Genomic DNA, 18,075 nt, shown 5'->3' with positions numbered 1-18,075 from the left:
TCTGTTTTAAGTTCGGCGTCTAAAGTTCGGCTTCCGGTTAGCGGAGGATCCCGATATGGATTCCGAATTCCGTTGTGGTCCGCGGTAGCGGAATCAATAATGGCCATTATTGATTCCGCTACCACGGACCACAACGGAATTCGGAATCCATATCGGGATCCTCCGCTAACCGGAAGCCGAACTTGGATGCCATTATCTGGATGCCATTGTTATATTTGGTTTTATGAAGTTATCTATGCTGTGTGATGCCCGTTGCTGTATTGCGGATCGCATTTGTGCATCTGCAATACACGGGCACCGCTTCGTTGCCATTCCGCATCACGGATGCGGACCCATTCATTTCAATGGGTCCGCAAATCCGGAGAGGCTGAACGGAAGAACGGAACGCAACACTATGGAAGCACCACGGAGTGCTTTATGGGGCTCTGTTCCGTGCTTCCGCACCTCAAAAAGATAGAACTTGCTCTATCTTTTTGCGAAACTGAAGTATTGCGGACCTATTCAAGTGAATGGGTCTGCGATCCCCATGCACCTGCCCCACAGAAGGTGCCCTTGCATTGCGGACCGCACGTTGTGAACGAGCCCTTATTCTGTAACTTCTCCTGCTCTGTAAACTCACATCCTGTGTCCTGCAGTCTTTTCCTGTTTGTCATACATGCATCACAGAGCTGGTGAGAGGATTATCTTTTGCCCTCTATCATTTCTCAAGGTACATTCAAAAATTACCTAAAGGCAAATCCATTGCATCTCCCTCACTGGAATTCTACACGCAATTGGTGTCACTAGGGGAATAATTATAGCGAGTTCTCTATCTACCACTGCTTGTAGAAAAGATTGCCACTTACACACCTCAGTGGCAGAATAGAGCCTGCTCCATACATACCCAGCATTCGTATGACGGCTATATCTGTAATAGATGGTTTTGTAGGTAAACGGAAGTTTACATGTTTATAATGTGCACACAGGCAAGAATTTTGACTGCATTGTGAACACTATATAAGTCTCTACACTTAGGACACACGCACACAGCCATGTTGTAGCTCAGTTATTTATGGAGGCATAATAGGGCTGCCGTAGAGGTCCATGAGCCATTTACTGTACCTACATGTGCCTCCAATTTAATTCAGATTTTTTTTTCCTGTTGCATTTCAGAGAAATGCTAACGGTCCGTATAATGACCACAAATCCTAGACTGACCTCGAGTCTATTGATCAAAATAACAGCATAATAGGGACACTTAGACCCAAGGCTGGAATAAGGTGACTAAGGCCCCGTTACCTCTGAGGAGGCTGCATTATTTGCAACACATGTTGGGGCAGGGGAGGCTGTTTTTTCAATTTTAATTAGTGGCTATGTGAAAAGTGAGGTTGGACTGCAGCCACCTCTGTAATACACAGCCATACTGCAATATTATGACACAATGAAAGCAGATCTTGGTCAATATGATTTATCTGTGTTGCTAATTAGTGTTGATCGAGCACCAAAGTGCTCTGGTGCTCGAGTAGAACACTTTGGGATGCTCGGGTGCTCTACAGAGCACTCGAGCACAATGGAAGTAAATGGGAGAACCCAAGCATTAACCGCCTCCGGACCGCCTAACGCAGGATCGCGTTCCGGAGGCGGCAGCCCTGCGCAGAGTCACGCATATGCGCGTCATCTCGCGAGACGCGAGATTACGCTCAAAGCCGGCACGCGCATCGCGGCCCGGCAAAAGTTAGAGGACAAGTTCGTCATCAGCCTGCCAGCCATGATCATTGGCTGGCAGGCTGGCGATTTTCAAAAAAACGAATGAAAAGCCAGATAACACATCATATTAGTAAATATGATGTGTTAAATGGCTTGTCTGCTCCTCTGCTGGTCCTTTTCGTCGGTTGGTTCCAGCAGAGGAGCAGACATCACAGTGAGTAGCACCAAACACTTCACCTTAGCCCCAGATCACCCCCATCACCCGAATTAACCCCTTGATCGCCCCTGTCAATCACCCAGTGAAAGGAAAAAAGTGATCAGTGTAAACTGTCACTTTTTTTTTCCACTGGTATTGACTGTTAGGTTTTAGGATAGTTTAGGCCCCTTGGTTAGGTAGTTTAGCGTCAGTTAGCGCCCAGCCCACCGCAGTCACTGATTCGCTGATTAGCGTATCGCTAATCAGCATTTGTACTTTTATAGTATCTGTAAGTGATCAAAACTGATCACAGTCAGATTATAATTGTATTAGTGTCACCTTAGCTCGCCCTCCACCCAAAACGCAGTGTTTGCCCGATCAGGCCTGATCGGTCGCCCACACGTGCGTTCACCCACACCCGCCCCGCCGCAGTGACAAAAAATATATATTTTTTTTGATCACTGCACAATCACTTTCCAAGCGCTGCGGCGATAAAAAAATCTGTTTTGATATTTTTTATCAACCGCAGCGGCCTCCGGTACTTCGCTAGCCTCCCCTTTGTAAGACAGGCTTGCTTTTTTTCTTGGGTAGTCTCAGGGAATACCCCTAAATTTAGTAGTCCAAATGTCAAACAGGGGGTATTCTTCTGAAGAGGCCTACAGGATTATGACCCAGTCGGATGAGGAATGGGAACCCTCATCTGACGAATCTAGCGGGTCAGAATATGAACCTGTAGAAAGCAGTGGCACTCTGACCCAAAGTTCGGACGAGGAGGTTGAGGTCCCTGATAGAACCAGGCGTACCCGGCCCCGTGTCGCTAGACCACAGGTTGCGCAGGATCCGCTTCAAGAGCAGCAGAGTGGGGCTGGCGCTGTCGGATCACGTGGTGAGGCATACACCAGCAGCGCAGCCCTCCCTGGACCTAGTACCAGCACTGCCGTATAACATGGTGAAGTGGCGAGCACCAGAAGGGCAGTTGAAGCTGGTACGGTGGCACGTGCAGTAGTTACCCCGTCGCAGCCACCGCACAGACAGGCCCGTAGAGCCCCGTAGAGTCCCTGAGGTGCTGGCAAATCCTGATTGGCAGTCACCAACTTCAGCTGCACCATTAGTTCCCCCTTTCACCGCCCAGTCTGGAGTTCGGGTTGAGACAGCTCAGATCGGTTCGGCCCTGGGATTTTTTGAGCTGTTCTTGACTGCGGAGCTCTTGGACTTAGTCGTGGCAGAGACAAACCAGTATGCCACACAATTTATATCCGCCAACCCGGGAAGCTATTATTCCCAGCCTTTCCGGTGGAAACCAGTCCAAGTTTCCGAAATTATTTTTTTATGGGCCTTCTCCTCAACATGGGTCTAACCAAAAAGCATGAATTGCGGTCATATTGGTCCACGAACCCGATTCATCACATGCCCATGTTCTCTGCTGCTATGTCCAGGGCACGATTTGAGGCCATCCTGCGTTTCCTGCACTTTAGCGACAACACCACCTCCCGTCCCAGAGGCCACCCAGCTTTTGACCGGCTCCACAAAATTCGGCCCCTCATAGACCACTTCAACCAGAAATTTGCAGATTTGTATACCCCAGAGCAAAACATCTGCGCAGACGAGTCTCTAATACATTTTACCGGGCGCCTTGGCTTCAAACAATACATCCCAAGCAAGCGCGCCCGGTATGGGGTCAAATTGTATAAGCTCTGTGAAAGGGCCACAGGCTATACCCACAAATTTCGGATCTATGAGGGAAAAGATCAGACCCTGGAGTCGGTCGGTTGCCCTGACTACCTGGGGAGCAGTGGGAAGACAGTCTGGGACTTGGTGTCACCCTTATTTGGCAAGGGGTACCATCTTTATGTGGACAATTTCTACACAAGTGTTGCCCACTTCAGGCATTTGTTCCTAGAACAGATTGGCTGCTGTGGCACCGCGCAAACTAGTCGCGTGGGCTTCCCCCAACGGCTCGTTACCACCCGTCTTGCAAGGGGGGAGAGGGCTGCCTTGTGTAACGAAGAACTGCTCGCGGTGAAATGGAGAGACAAGCGTGACGTTTACATGCTCTCCTCCATTCACGCAGACACGACAATACAAATTGAGCGAGCAACCCGTGTCATTGAAAAGCCCCTCTGTGTCCACGACTATAATTTGCTCATGGGAGGGGTGGACTTCAATGACCAGATGTTGTCTCCGTATTTAGTTTCCCGACGCACCAGACGCTGGTATAAGAAGGTGTCTGTATATTTAATTCAATTGGCTGCATATAATAGTTTTGTTCTCTACAGTAAGGCTGGGAGAACGGGATCCTTCCTCAAATTTCAGGAAGAGATCATCGAGAACCTCCTGTATCCAGAAGGTTCCGTGGCCCCATCCACCAGTGTAGTTAGCAGTCTACATGAGCGACATTTCCCCAGTGTCGTTCCTGGTACCTCAACCCAACCGTCACCCCGAAAAAGATGTCGTGTCTGTAGCAGGAGTGGAATAAGGCGTGACACCCGCTATTTCTGTCCTGACCACCCTGCCCTATGCTTTGGAGAGTGTTTCCGGAAGTACCACACACAGGTACACTTAGCATAGGGATTGCATCTCACAGGACAGGCACACAGGGCTATTAGGGCCCTTTTACTCACAGCTGCTGCAAACCTCTCCTTTCACCTGGGATAAAGTGCATAATGTACTTCGCCACATCTTTGGGCGATTTGCGCTTTGCACATTGTCCCATGGGGAAGGAGAGGTTTGTCCTATAAAAGGTAAAAAAAAAAAAAAAAAAACACCAGTAAGCAAAAAAGTTTACTTCAGTTCAAAAAGTTAAAAAAAAGTTTATATGTTCTGTTCAAAAGTTATTATAAAGTTAATGAAATTTATTGCGTTGCGGCCTGGTTTTTTCTTTTTTGTTTAGTTTTTTTTACCTTCCAGGTGGACCAACCGATCGACTAGCTGCAGCACTGATGTGCATTCTGACAGAAGCATTGCGCTGCTGTCAGATTACACACAAGTCGGTGTATGCGGCGCTGCAAGACGAGATTTCTCCTCTGCAGTAAAAGATACGTTTGCCGAGGAGGCATATGAGCTGAGGAGGTGGCGGTGTTCATATGCTTTGGCAAACACTTTGTATATATATAAAAAAAATAATAATAATCCCGGCAATGATTTATTTATCCACATCGATTGATGTGAATGGATAAATCTGGTTTGCCAGGGCATACGGGCTAAGTGGGTATGGATGTTGGGCGGAGCTTCTATGTCCTAGCAGACGCCTTTCCCCTCCTTTTTTTTTTTTTGGCAGAGATTTTTTCATCCACATTGATCGATGCGAATGAAGAAATCTGTGCCGTTCATTTTTTTCTTTCAGCCCAAAAGGCTGAATGGAAAAAAAAAATCTCATTACACGTATGCTCAATATAAGGAGAATAGCAGAAACTCCTAATGCTGGCCATACATGTAATGATTGCGGAGACCCTCAAATGCCAGGGCAGTACAAACACCCCACAAATAACACCATTTTGGAAAGAAGACACCCCAAGGTATTCGCTGAGGGGCATATTAAGTCCATGAAAGATTGAAATTTTTGTCTCAAGTTAGCGGAAAGGGAGACTTTGTGAGAAAAAATCCCCAAAAATCAATTTGTGCCAAATTATTATTTTTTCTATGAACTCGCCATGCCCCTCATTGAATACCTTGAGGTGTCTTCTTTCCAAAATGGGGTCACATGTGGGGTATTTATACTGCCCTGGCTTTTTAGGGGCCCTAAAGCGTGAGAAGAAGTCTGGGATCCAAATGTCTAAAAATGCCCTCCTAAAAGGAATTTGGGCACCTTTGCGCATCTAGGCTGCAAAAAAGTGTCACACATGTGGTATCGCCGTACTCAGGAGAAGTTGGGGAATGTGTTTTGGGGTGTCATTTTACATATACCCATGCTGGGTGAGATAAATATCTTGGTCAAATGCCAACTTTGTATAAAAAAATGGGAAAAGTCTTTTGCCGAGATATTTCTCTCACCCAGCATGGGTATATGTAAAATGACACCCCAAAACACATTGCCCAACTTCTCCTGAGTACAGAGATACCACATGTGTGAGACTTTTTTGCAGCCTAGGTGGGCAAAGGGGGCCACATTCCAAAGAGCACCATTCGGATTTCACCGGCCATTTTTTTACAGATTTTGATTTCAAACTACTTACCACACATTTGGGCCCCTAGAATGCCAGGGCAGTATAACTACCCCACAAGTGACCCCATTTTGGAAAGAAGACACCCCAAGGTATTCGCTGATGGGCATAGTGAGTTCATGGAAGTTTTTATTTTTTGTCACAAGTTAGTGGAATATGAGACTTTGTGATCATCATTTTTATTTTTTGTCACAAGTTAGTGGAATATGAGACTTTGTGATCATCATTTTCCGCTAACTTGTGACAAAAAATAAAAAATTCTAGGAACTCGCCATGCCCCTCACGGAATACGTTGGGGTGTCTTCTTTCTAAAATGGGGTCACTTGTGGGGTAGTTATACTGCCCTGGCATTCTAGGGGCCCAAATGTGTGGTAAGTAGTTTGAAATCAAAATGTGTAAAAAATGGCCGGTGAAATCCAAAAGGTGCTCTTTGGAATGTGGGCCCCTTTGTCCACCTAGGCTGCAAAAAAGTGTCACACATCTGGTAGCTCCGTACTCAGGAGAAGTTGGGCAATGTGTTTTGGGGTGTCATTTTACATATACCCATGCTGGGTGAGAGAAATATCTTGGCAAAAGACAACTTTTCCCATTTTTTTATACAAAGTTGGCATTTGACCAAGATATTTATCTCACCCAGCATGGGTATATGTAAAATGACACCCCAAAACACATTGCCCAACTTCTCCTGAGTACGGAGATACCAGATGTGTGACACTTTTTTGCAGCCTAGGTGGGCAAAGGGGCCCACATTCTAAAGAGCACCTTTCGGATTTCACCGGCCATTTTTTACACATTTTGATTTCAAACTACTTACCACACATTTGGGCCCCTAGAATGCCAGGGCAGTATAACTACCCCACAAGTGACCCCATTTTGGAAAGAAGACACCCCAAGGTATTCACTGATGGGCATAGTGAGTTCATAGAAGTTTTTATTTTTTGTCACAAGTTAGTGGAATATGAGACTTTGTAAGAAAAAAAAATAAAAAATCATAATTTTCCACTAACTTGTGACAAAAAATAAAAAGTTCAATGAACTCACTATGCCCATCAGCGAATACCTTAGGGTGTCTACTTTCCGAAATGGGGTCATTTGTGGGGTGTTTGTACTGTCTGCCCATTGTAGAACCTCAGGAAACATGACAGGTGCTCAGAAAGTCAGAGCTGCTTCAAAAAGCGGAAATTCACATTTTTGTACCATAGTTTGTAAACGCTATAACTTTTACCCAAACCAATTTTTTTTTTACCCAAACATTTTTTTTTTTATCAAAGACATGTAGAACAATAAATTTAGAGAAAAATTTATATATGGATGTCGTTTTTTTGCAAAATTTTACAACTGAAAGTGAAAAATGTCATTAAAAAAATCGTTAAATTTCGATTAATAACAAAAAAAGTAAAAATGTCAGCAGCAATGAAATACCACCAAATGAAAGCTCTATTAGTGAGAAGAAAAGGAGGTAAAATTCATTTGGGTGGTAAGTTGCATGACCGAGCAATAAACGGTGAAAGTACTGTAGGTCAGAAGTGTAAAAAGTGGCCTGGTCATTAAGGGTGTTTAAGCTATGGGGGCTGAGGTGGTTAAACCAGGCACCCCCTGCTCTGAAGAGGGGAGGGTGTCTGGTTCATAGGAAAAGGTCGGAAATTGATGGAAACACCACTGAAATGGTTCGGGAACAGCATGGAGAGGATGTCTGGATGCATCTTGGACTCCCAGGTCGCTGCTGGGAACGATGTTGTCCGAGTGGTACGCCACTTTTACAGACTGACAATAATATGCACCAAACCGAAGATAAAATCGATTTTAGAGGAAAAATTGTTAGGAAACATTCTTTCCTGTATATTTACTTGTATATAAAGTGCAAGTGCTACCAACAATTACATGGAAGAGGCACTCCGATACAACCTGTGTATGACATAAAGGAGGGCCTCATTCACATTGTGGTACAATTGTTCATGTAGTGGGACTCCTACACTCATAAAGCCTATGCACTAAGTGAAAGGGCTGCCAAAAATTACAAGGAACCGGCACTCCAATACACCCTTTATTACACATAAAGGAGGGCATCATACACACCCTTGAAAAATTATGATTGATGGCCTGCTGGTGACCCATAAAAACATTAGGAGCAAGGGCCTGCTGGTGACCCTCTAAAACATTAGGGGCGAGGGCCTGCTGCTGATCTGACCATCTAAAAATTGGGTGAGGGTCTGCTGCTGAGCTGACCATTTAAAACATTACGGGCGAGTGCCTGCTGGTGAGCTGACCATCGAAAAAAATTATGGTTGAGAACCTGCTGCTGAGCTGACCATCGAAGAAATTATGGTTGAAGGCCTGCTGCTGAGCTGACCATCGAAAAAATTATGGTTGAGGGCCTGTTGCTGAGCTGACCATCGAAAAAATTATGGTTGAGAGCCTGCTGCTGAGCTGACCATCGAAAAAATTATGGTTGAGGGCCTGCTGCTTAGCTGACCCTCTGTTGATATGATGGAGGAGGAGGACTAGAAAAGGAAGATTGAACCATATACCCTTTTTTGTGGTGGAAGGGGTGCATGGGAATACAGTGTATTCAATACACCATAAAAGCCATATTTAAAGTGCCTTTATGTTCAGCCACTTTCCTCTGGTGGAGTAGAGAAGTCAGGGGCAATCCAGGCCTTGTTAATTTTGATAAGAGTCAACCTGTCAGCATTTTCAGTTGACAGTTGGATGCTCTTATCAGTTATTATGCCCCCAGCAGCACTAAATACCAGCTCTGACAAAATGCTGGCGGCAGGGCAGGCCAGGACCTCCAAGGCGTAGAGCGCCAGTTCGTGCCACGTGGACACCCAATAGTTGTAAGGCACAGATGGATCATTGAGGACGCTGACATGGTCTGCTACGTACTCCTTCACCATCTTCCAAAACTTTTCTCTCCTTGTGACACTAGGCCGCGCATCAGGGTGAGGTTGCTGGCGGGGTGTCATGAAACTGTCCCAGGCCTTTGAGAGTGTTGCCTTGCCTCAGTTGGAACTGTTGTGTGTTCCCCTCGTCTCACCATCTCGTTTGCCCAAGGAACTACATACTCTGCTTGTCAGCTGGAAATTTTTGGAGCAATTTTTCCACAAGGACCTTCTGGTATTGCACCATTTGCTAGTCCTCTCCACCACAGGAATGAGAGATGAGAAGTTTTCTTTGTAGCGGCGGTCGAGAAGGGTGAACAACCAGTAATCAGTGTTGGCCAAAATGTGTATAACGCGAGGGTCACTGGAAAGGCAGCATAACATAAAGTCAGCCATGTGTGCCAGAATCCCAACAGACAAGACTTCGCTGTCCTCATCAGGAAGATCACTCTCAATCTCCTCATCCTCTTCGGCCCATCCACGCTGAACAGATGGAATAAACCTGCTGTGGGTACTACGCTCTGTAGCAGAGGCAACCGTCTCCTGCTCCTCCTCATCATCATCCAATTCACGCTGAGAAGACAAACAGAGGGTGGTCTGGCTATCACCCTGTGTACTGTCTTCCCCAATTTCCACCTCTTCCACATGCAAAGCATCCTCCTTTATTGTGAGCAGCGAGCGTTTCAGTAGACACAGAAGTGGGATGTTACGTTAATAATAGCGGCATCGCTGCTCACATCTGTGTTGATTCCTCAAAGTTGCGTAAAACCTCACAGAGGTCAGACATCCATTCCCACTCGTCGCTTGTGAAGAGCGGAAGCTGATTGGAAAGGCGACGACCGTGTTGCAGCTAGTATTCCACTACTGCCCTCTGCTGCTCACAAAGCCTGGCCAACATGTGTAACGTGGAGTTCCAGCGTATGCTCACGTCGCACAACAGTCGGTGTGCAGGCAATTGCAAGTGCTGCTGCAGCATTGCCAGACCGGCGGCAGCTGTAAATGACTTTCGGAAATGGGCACACACGTGGCGCACCTTCATCAGTAGCTCAGGCAAATTGGGGTAGGTTTTGAAACCGCTGAACCACTAAGTTAAACACGTGGGCTAGGCATGGTATGTGTGTAAGCTTGCCGAGCTCCAAAGCCGCCACCAAGTTACGGCCATTATCAGACACAACCATGCCTGGTTGTAGGTTGAGTGGCGAGGGTCAGCTCAGTCTGATCCCTTATACCCTGCCACAGCTCTGCGGCGGTGTGCTGTTTGTCACCTAAACATATTAGTTTAAGCACGGCCTGTTGCCGCTTCCCCACTGCAGTGCTACACTGCTTCCAGCTACTGACAGATGGCTGACTGGTGCTGCAAGATGATAATTCAGAGGTGGAATTGGAGGAGAAGGGTAAGTTGCAACCACTAATGTTGGTGGTGGCAGAAATCCTGATAGAAGTAGGGCCCGCAATCCTGGTGCTATCCCAGGGTACGACACGCTCCCGGCCTCCACAACGTTCACCCAGTGTGTCATCAGGGAAATGTAGCGTCCATGGCCACAAGCACTTGTCCATGTGTTAGTCGTTAAGTGGACCTTCCAAATAACTGCATTGGTCAGGAAATGGGTGATGTTACGGGACACATGCTGGTGTAAGGCTCCCCGGGAAAAATAGTGGCGTCTGTGGACTGAGTATCGAGGGACCGCCGCCATCAGGCTGCGGAAAGCCTCAGTGTCCACAAGCCTAAATGGCAACATTTCCAAGGCCAGCAATTTCAAAAGGTGCGTATTTAGTGCTATGCCTGTGGGTAGGTGTGGCTGTGTATTTGCGCTTTCGTTCAAAGGCCTGGGGTATGGACATCTGTACGCTGCGTTGAGACACAGAAGTGGATGTGCTAGCTGATGGTGCTTGCAAAGGTCCAAGTGCAGGGCGGGAGGCATCCGGGCCTGCGTCTTGGACAGGGGATTGGCCAGCACGTAACACAGTGGGAAAAGGAGGCAGTGGTGTGAACCGCAGACACTGATTGCGGACCCAGGCGTTCAGCCCACCTATTAGGGTGATTTGATGCCATGTGGCGGATCATGCTGATGGTGGTGAGGTAGCTAGTGTTCACGCCCCTGCTCATTTTGGTACTGCACAGGTTGCAAATGACAATTCTTTTATCGTCCGCACTTTCCTTAAAAAAGCGCTAGACTGCGGAACACCTAGCCCTTGGCAAGGGAGATTGCCGCAAGGGGGTGCTCTGGGGAACAGTTGCGGGCCTGTTCGGGGGGCCTGCCTTTTCCCTTTTGCCACCTCAATGCCTCTTCCAGCCTGTTGTGGTGCTGCGGATCCCCCCCCCCCCTCTGTACTGCTGTCCTCGCTTGGCTTGCCACCTTCCCAGGTTGGGTCAGTGATTTCCTCGTCCACCACCAGTGATGGCCAGTTCTGGGCTGTTCTCGGAACTGCCTGCTCCCAGTGACCGCATGTTTTTCAGACCAGCTCGCGGCGCAGGCACAGGTAAGGACTTACCTCTGCATCACCGGACTTGTGAGTGAAGATGGCAGATCGCATGTGTTCGTCGGCAAACACTGCGAACTGGCCATCACTGTCCACCACCTCCTCTTCCACTTCCTCACTCTGGTCATCCTCCTGACTTGTTGACCAAACAACAACCTCACTTATTGACAACTGTGTCTCATCCTCATCATCAACCTCTTGAGACACTAATTGCTGTTGACTTATTGGCAACTGTGTCTCATCAGAATATCCTCCTCGGAATATCCGAGTGTGGGATCAATTGTTTGCCAAGACTATCCATGGTCGGAGGAAGGAGGATCAGGGTGAGGATTCTGTTGACCAGACTCTTAGCTACTGAGACTGGACTTTGTGGAAGACAAGGTGGTGCTAAACCGACTGGAAGCATTATCTGCTGCAATCCAACTGACCACCTGGTCGCACTGGTGTCCTGCACCGCCCTGCAAACTGGGACATGAAGCTAGGTATTGTGGATGAGTGTTTCTTGTGCTCTGGCAGCAGGCACAGTTTCACCGCGCCCAGGGCCATGGCCTATGCGTGCACCATCAGCAGCACGGCCACTTCCCTGTCCCTTACTGCTCGCCTTCTGCATATTAAATGGTATACATGCTTGCAAGTATGTCACACGTACAGTAGCGAAGGTTTTGTAAGTGTATGCGCAAATAAATGAAACTGAATGTCACTGATATTTAGGATATGCAAACGTTATACAGGAGATGTAGAGCAGGTAAGATAATGTTGCTGTCACCAGTGGCGAAAAAATTAAACTGAATGTCACTGATATTTATGATGTGCAAACGTTATACAGGAGATGTAGCGCACGTAATGTCGCTTCACCAGCAGCGAAAAAATTAGAGTGTCACTGATATTTAGGATGCGCAAACGTTATACAGGAGATGTAGCGTAGGTAAGTTCGCTGTCACCAGAGGCGAAAAAATGTGACTGAATGTTACTGATATTTATGATGCGCAAACATTATACGAGAGATGTAGCGCAGGTAATGTCGCTGTCACCAGCGGCAAAAAAATTAAACTGAACGTCACTGATATTTATGATGTGCAAACATTATATAGGAAATGTAGCGCAGGTAATGTAACTGTCCGCAGCGTCTATGGAAAAAGTACACTGATGTCACAGATATTTTTAGGATGCGCACATGTTATACAGGAGATGTAGCGCAGGTAATGTCACTGTCCGCACCGGACACCATCTACGGAAAAAGTACAGTGGATGTCACAGATATTTTTAGGCTGCGCACACGTTACACAGGAGATGTAGCGCAGATAATGTCGCTGTCTGCATCGGCCAAACAATTGCAAGCTATTTAGCGCAGGTTGTGCTAAAAATATATATTGCTGCCAGATACAAAAATAGTCCTTAAAAGGACTTTTGGGTCTCTAGCACAAACCCTGCCTAACCAAAAAATAAAATAAAATTCCCTACTAAGACTGGCCGAACCACGTGTCATCGGGTGCTTTATAGCGCTCCGATGACACATTCCGGCCAGCCAATCACTGTAATGCCAGTAACCAACATGGCTACGGCATTACAGTGAGTGGCAGTACTTACCTGCACGTTTACTGGCTGCTTAGCAGCCAACAAACGTGCGGGGAGGAGACTCGAGCATGGCGCTCGAGCACACGCGGTATTCGGCCGAACACCGCGATGTGCCGAGCATCGCGATGCTCGAACCGAACTGGTGTTCGGCCGAGCATGCTCGATCATCACTATTGCTAATCCATTTACTCACATAGACAGCTTAGCGCCATTCTTAACATAATATTAGCTAGCGGGCACAAGTGTATTCTAACAATATGTAATAAACATTAGTTATAAAAGCTAGGACTAGTGTGTTTCGACAATTGTCTCCAAAGGCGGCTGTATTTTTCTTGTGCACTTTTGCTTCGCCACTAGTTACTAGGTCCATTTGTTTTCTTCTGTCTGTGTAAAATCAGAGACATGCAGTGACATTTGGGCACATATATGGCATTGTTACAATCACATGAAAATGGGCATTTGTATGATGAAGCCTTTGACCATGGTAGGGGTGGACTGGCCATAGAAATTTCATGGTGGGCTGATGCCCAGGGGGCCTCTCGAGCCCTCCTCACAGCCGCAGTCTGGGTACATAATGGTCTGATGATCTCAGCTGATTTAATGCTAGGAGCATCAGGTACTTATGCATCTGGCCAATGGGCTCAGGTGCCCTCCTAAACTCAACTGTATCATGGTCTTTAAGATGGTGATACAGTTGAATACTGTGACGAGGGAAGCTATATTTTGTGCTGCACTGTGGTATTTAGTTCTGCTGAAGCACTATTTTGTGCAGCATAGATTTACAGGCCCTGCCTACTTGTGTTGCCCATCCTTCTGTCAATTTGGACCCACCTACAACATGGGGCCAGATTTAGGTTTTCATCCAGGGCCACTTTAAGTTCCCAGTCCACCCATGGACTGGGGAACATGGCTAGGGAGTTTGTGCCCCTTCACTAACAAGAGTCCTTATTTACATATGTCATTGATTATGTCTGTGACATGTCATTCATTGCTTCATCCATGAAGATATCGGTTAAGGTCTGTGTTTGGTCCCTGTGCCCATTTTTTTACTCTTTGTGTATCATCAGTATTTCACATACACTGCTAAGCTGAAAAAAGCATCTCCTACCAATGGTCTTTGAAAAACTACTGACAGAACATGGATGCCATCAGTTGTGTCTGTGATTTTTACAGACCAATAGACTTCAATGGGCATTTTTGGTCCTCATCATGGACCAAAGTAGTGCATGTCTCTGCCTTTCCACTAATCCCGATCATGCATTAGGTACCAAAGTAGCTTGTCATTAGCCAGGATGAGAATTAGACCTGAGCTTGTCCCCTGTAGAGGTGTGTTGGTAGGCCCAAAGTTGAAAGTGATGGCGTGCCTGAAGTTGAGAGAGATCCAGAAGTGGAAAAAAACTGAAGGGGTGAATCACCAAAACTACCATATGCTAGTCTTTTGCACCTCCTCTGGCACTTCTCGAGTGAATATTATTTTACCCCAGCAAAAGATGCCATATACTGCAGTATACTAGACCAGGGATATTTGTATCTGTATTGTTGTGCATTTTCATACGTATACAATATTATCCAATGACATTATAATCAAAATGAATGCTCATCTCATTGCCTTTAAGAATAAAATCAGCCTGAACCAAAGTTCTATTATGTGGCTGAGGAAGCCAAGATGAGTTCATGGCAAGTTCAGTTTATATAAAAAAATAATTGTGAACATAAACGGACATTGTATTTAAAAGTTATTACTAAAGATATGGGACCATCTGTAAGGAGTAAGCCAACTTCCTAAGACATGTCTGTCTGGAGGGAACAAGGTTACTTGATAAGGACTCATATCCTTGAGACACACCTGCTGTATGAGGTTCAATTTATATATTCATAATTATATTATATATATATATATATATCTATTATGGTATATTTAGTTTACAACATATGTTAATCAATAATTCATATAATGTGTTATCTATGTGTAACAATGTATCGATTTATATACACTCACCTAAAGAATTATTAGGAACACCTGTTATATTTCTCATTAATGCAATTATCTAGTCAACCAATCACATGGCAGTTGCTTCAATGCATTTAGGGGGGTGGTCCTGGTCAAGACAATCTCCTGAACTCCAAACTGAATGTCAGAATAGGAAAGAAAGGTGATTTAAGCAATTTTGAGCGTGGCATGGTTGTTGGTGCCAGATGGGCCGGTCTGAGTATTTCACAATCTGCTCAGTTACTGGGATTTTCACGCACAACCATTTCTAGGGTTTACAAAGAATGGTGTGAAAAGGGAAAAACATCCAGTATGCGGCAGTCCTGTGGGCAAAAAAGCCTTGTGGATGCTAGAGGTCAGAGGAGAATAGGCCGTCTGATTCAAGCTGATAGAAGAGCAACGTTGACTGAAATAACCACTCGTTACAACCGAGGTATGCAGCAAAGCATTTGTGAAGCCACAACACGCACAACCTTGAGGCGGATGGGCTACAACAGCAGAAGACCCCACCGGGTACCACTCATCTCCACTACAAAAAGGAAAAAGAGGCTACAATTTGCACGAGCTCTCCAAAATTGGACTGTTGAAGACTGGAAAAGTGTTGCCTGGCCTGATGAGTCTTGATTTCTGTTGAGACATTCAAAGAGTCCGAATTTGGCGTAAACAGAATGAGAACATGTATCCATCCTCTGATGGCTACTTCCAGCAGGATAATGCACCATGTCACAAAGCTCGAATCATTTCAAATTGGTTTCTTGAACATGACAATGAGTTCACTGTACTAAAATGGCCCCCACAGTCACCAGATCTCAACCCAATAGAGCATCTTTGGGATGTGGTGGAACGGGAGCTTCGTGCCCTGGATGTGCATCCCTCAAATCTCCATCAACTGCAAGATGCTATCCTATCAATATGGGCCAACATTTCTAAAGAATGCTATCAGCACCTTGTTGAATCAATGCCACGTAGAATTAATGCAAAAAGGGGGTCCATCACCGTATTAGTATGGTGTTCCTAATAATTCTTTAGGTTAGTGTATATGTTATACCATATAGAAGGTATTGTAGAAGGTACAGAAACAAGTAAGTTTATGTTAATTGGATTTCTGGGAAGAGTAAATGTTATTTCAAAACAATAGTTATTCATGGATGTACAAGTTCCGATGCCAAGCATCAAAGCCGCTATATAAAATTTTCATCAAGTCAACCTATATTTCAAAAAGATAGGAGAAGACAGTCAACTCCAACAAGTCCAGGATATAGGTAATTAAAAGTGTCAGGAAAATACCTTCCTCAATGATTTATATAAAAAGGTCAACAAGGTCATGTGAACGTATTATTAGATATTTGATTTTAATGCTTAAAAGTTGTGATGTTCATCTACAGTACCGCAGTGCCATCTGGAGGCAGGTGGACAATATAATATTATTTCATTATTTGTTCTATACCATATTAGGAGTTGATATGACATCATGATGTTATTAGCATACGAATACACCCACCTTACCTGATTGGGAATCCCTAATCTAAAGGGGATGATTCTTAGATAAGGGGGGGAATAATTACTCGTATGCGAAGTAGCAGAGGGGAGCTAGAGAAAAAGATCCATATATCCAATGATCCATCCATTCATTCAATCAAAAAGAAAAACTTTACCAGAAGAAACTTGGATTATTCTTTTTGGATTACTAGGAAAGTTCTTCAGAACTGGTCCCCTCTGAACTCTGTCTACCTTTGACCCGGTAACGTATATTTTGTTTACTACTCATGATATTAATAAGATATTTCTCTCGGTATATAGCCAAGAGTTCCCATATTGTGGGAATATATAGTGTTAGGTGCCTCCATAATGCTAATTATTCTCTTAGCAAAGATGCATATTGTTAATGGAAGATCTGACATTATTTGAAAAGAGGACTAAACCCTTGGAAAGTTATTTTCCTTAGTCTGATTGCCAAGCTGAATATTTTATCATATTAATATCATATATTTTTGATTGGTCATAGGAAAACAGAATAAAGGGATAACAGTTAATTTCCTGTATATCTGTGTTTTATTGTTATAGCCTGTTTGATAACAGAAGATCCTAAGTCTCTCTTGGTATATGAGTCCGTTTGTTAAAAGTATGACACTGGTTGTCATAAATCACTAAATCATACTGTGCTGATCAGATAGGGGTGTGTTAACACCACCGTGTGATACATTTTGGGTGTTACGTTGTAACTTCATCATTTGTTTTGCAATTGTATTGTTTTTATATTCTTTGTTTTTATAATAAACGATTATATATTTTTGCATATACAATTGTCCCTTTGTTTCACTGCTTGCACAAATCAGATTAAGATACTTGATAAAAAAGAACTTAGAGGCGTTTTTTATGTCCGCCTGAAGGATAATATAATTTTTATATTTCTTTTTTTATCCTCTCTTTTATATGAAGATTCTTTCATATAGAAGATGTCGTCACAGTATACCCCAATATTCTCTTTCCCTTAAATTAATCCCAATTCCCTGATGAGTAGATGTGAAATGTGCATGTTAGGACGACGGGCTAGGGCCATACAGTACATTTTTGAGTCGGGTTCTGGACAGGGTCAACCTTGTCAGGGTGGGTGCTCTGTGGGTAGGTTAAAGCCAGCTTCGCGTTCCCTTTTAGGACATAATAGGGAGTGGTATCCACATTCATGCTTGAACTGTTTTAGCTTTAAGGTAACTCCCCATTTGAGGAATAGCTTGCGACCAGCACTGAGGGGGTCAATCACTGCATAGTAACTCCCACTGAACTCAACACTAGGTTTATAAATCTGTATACAAAGAGCTCCTCCTAGTGGTGATTTATTAATTTCCTTCACAGCTGTGTGTCTGTTTCTGTCAATGCCCCAAAATCTTCAGGCAGCATGTTATAGAGCAGGAGGAGCGGAGCAGATTGATATATAGTTATGGGAAAAGATTCAGTATAACTTGAATTTCATTCATTAAAATCCCTGCTCATTCTGAGCTTTGAAGTCAAGGAGGCGGTCCCATCAGTGATTGATAGCTATCTGTGTATATACAGTCATAGAGGGAAGGCTGTCAGTCACTGATAGGACCGCCTCCTTGACTTCAC

Source organism: Bufo bufo, chromosome 1 (assembly GCF_905171765.1).
Source record: "Bufo bufo chromosome 1, aBufBuf1.1, whole genome shotgun sequence".
NCBI lineage: Eukaryota > Metazoa > Chordata > Amphibia > Anura > Bufonidae > Bufo > Bufo bufo.
This window is presented reverse-complemented; position numbering follows the sequence as displayed.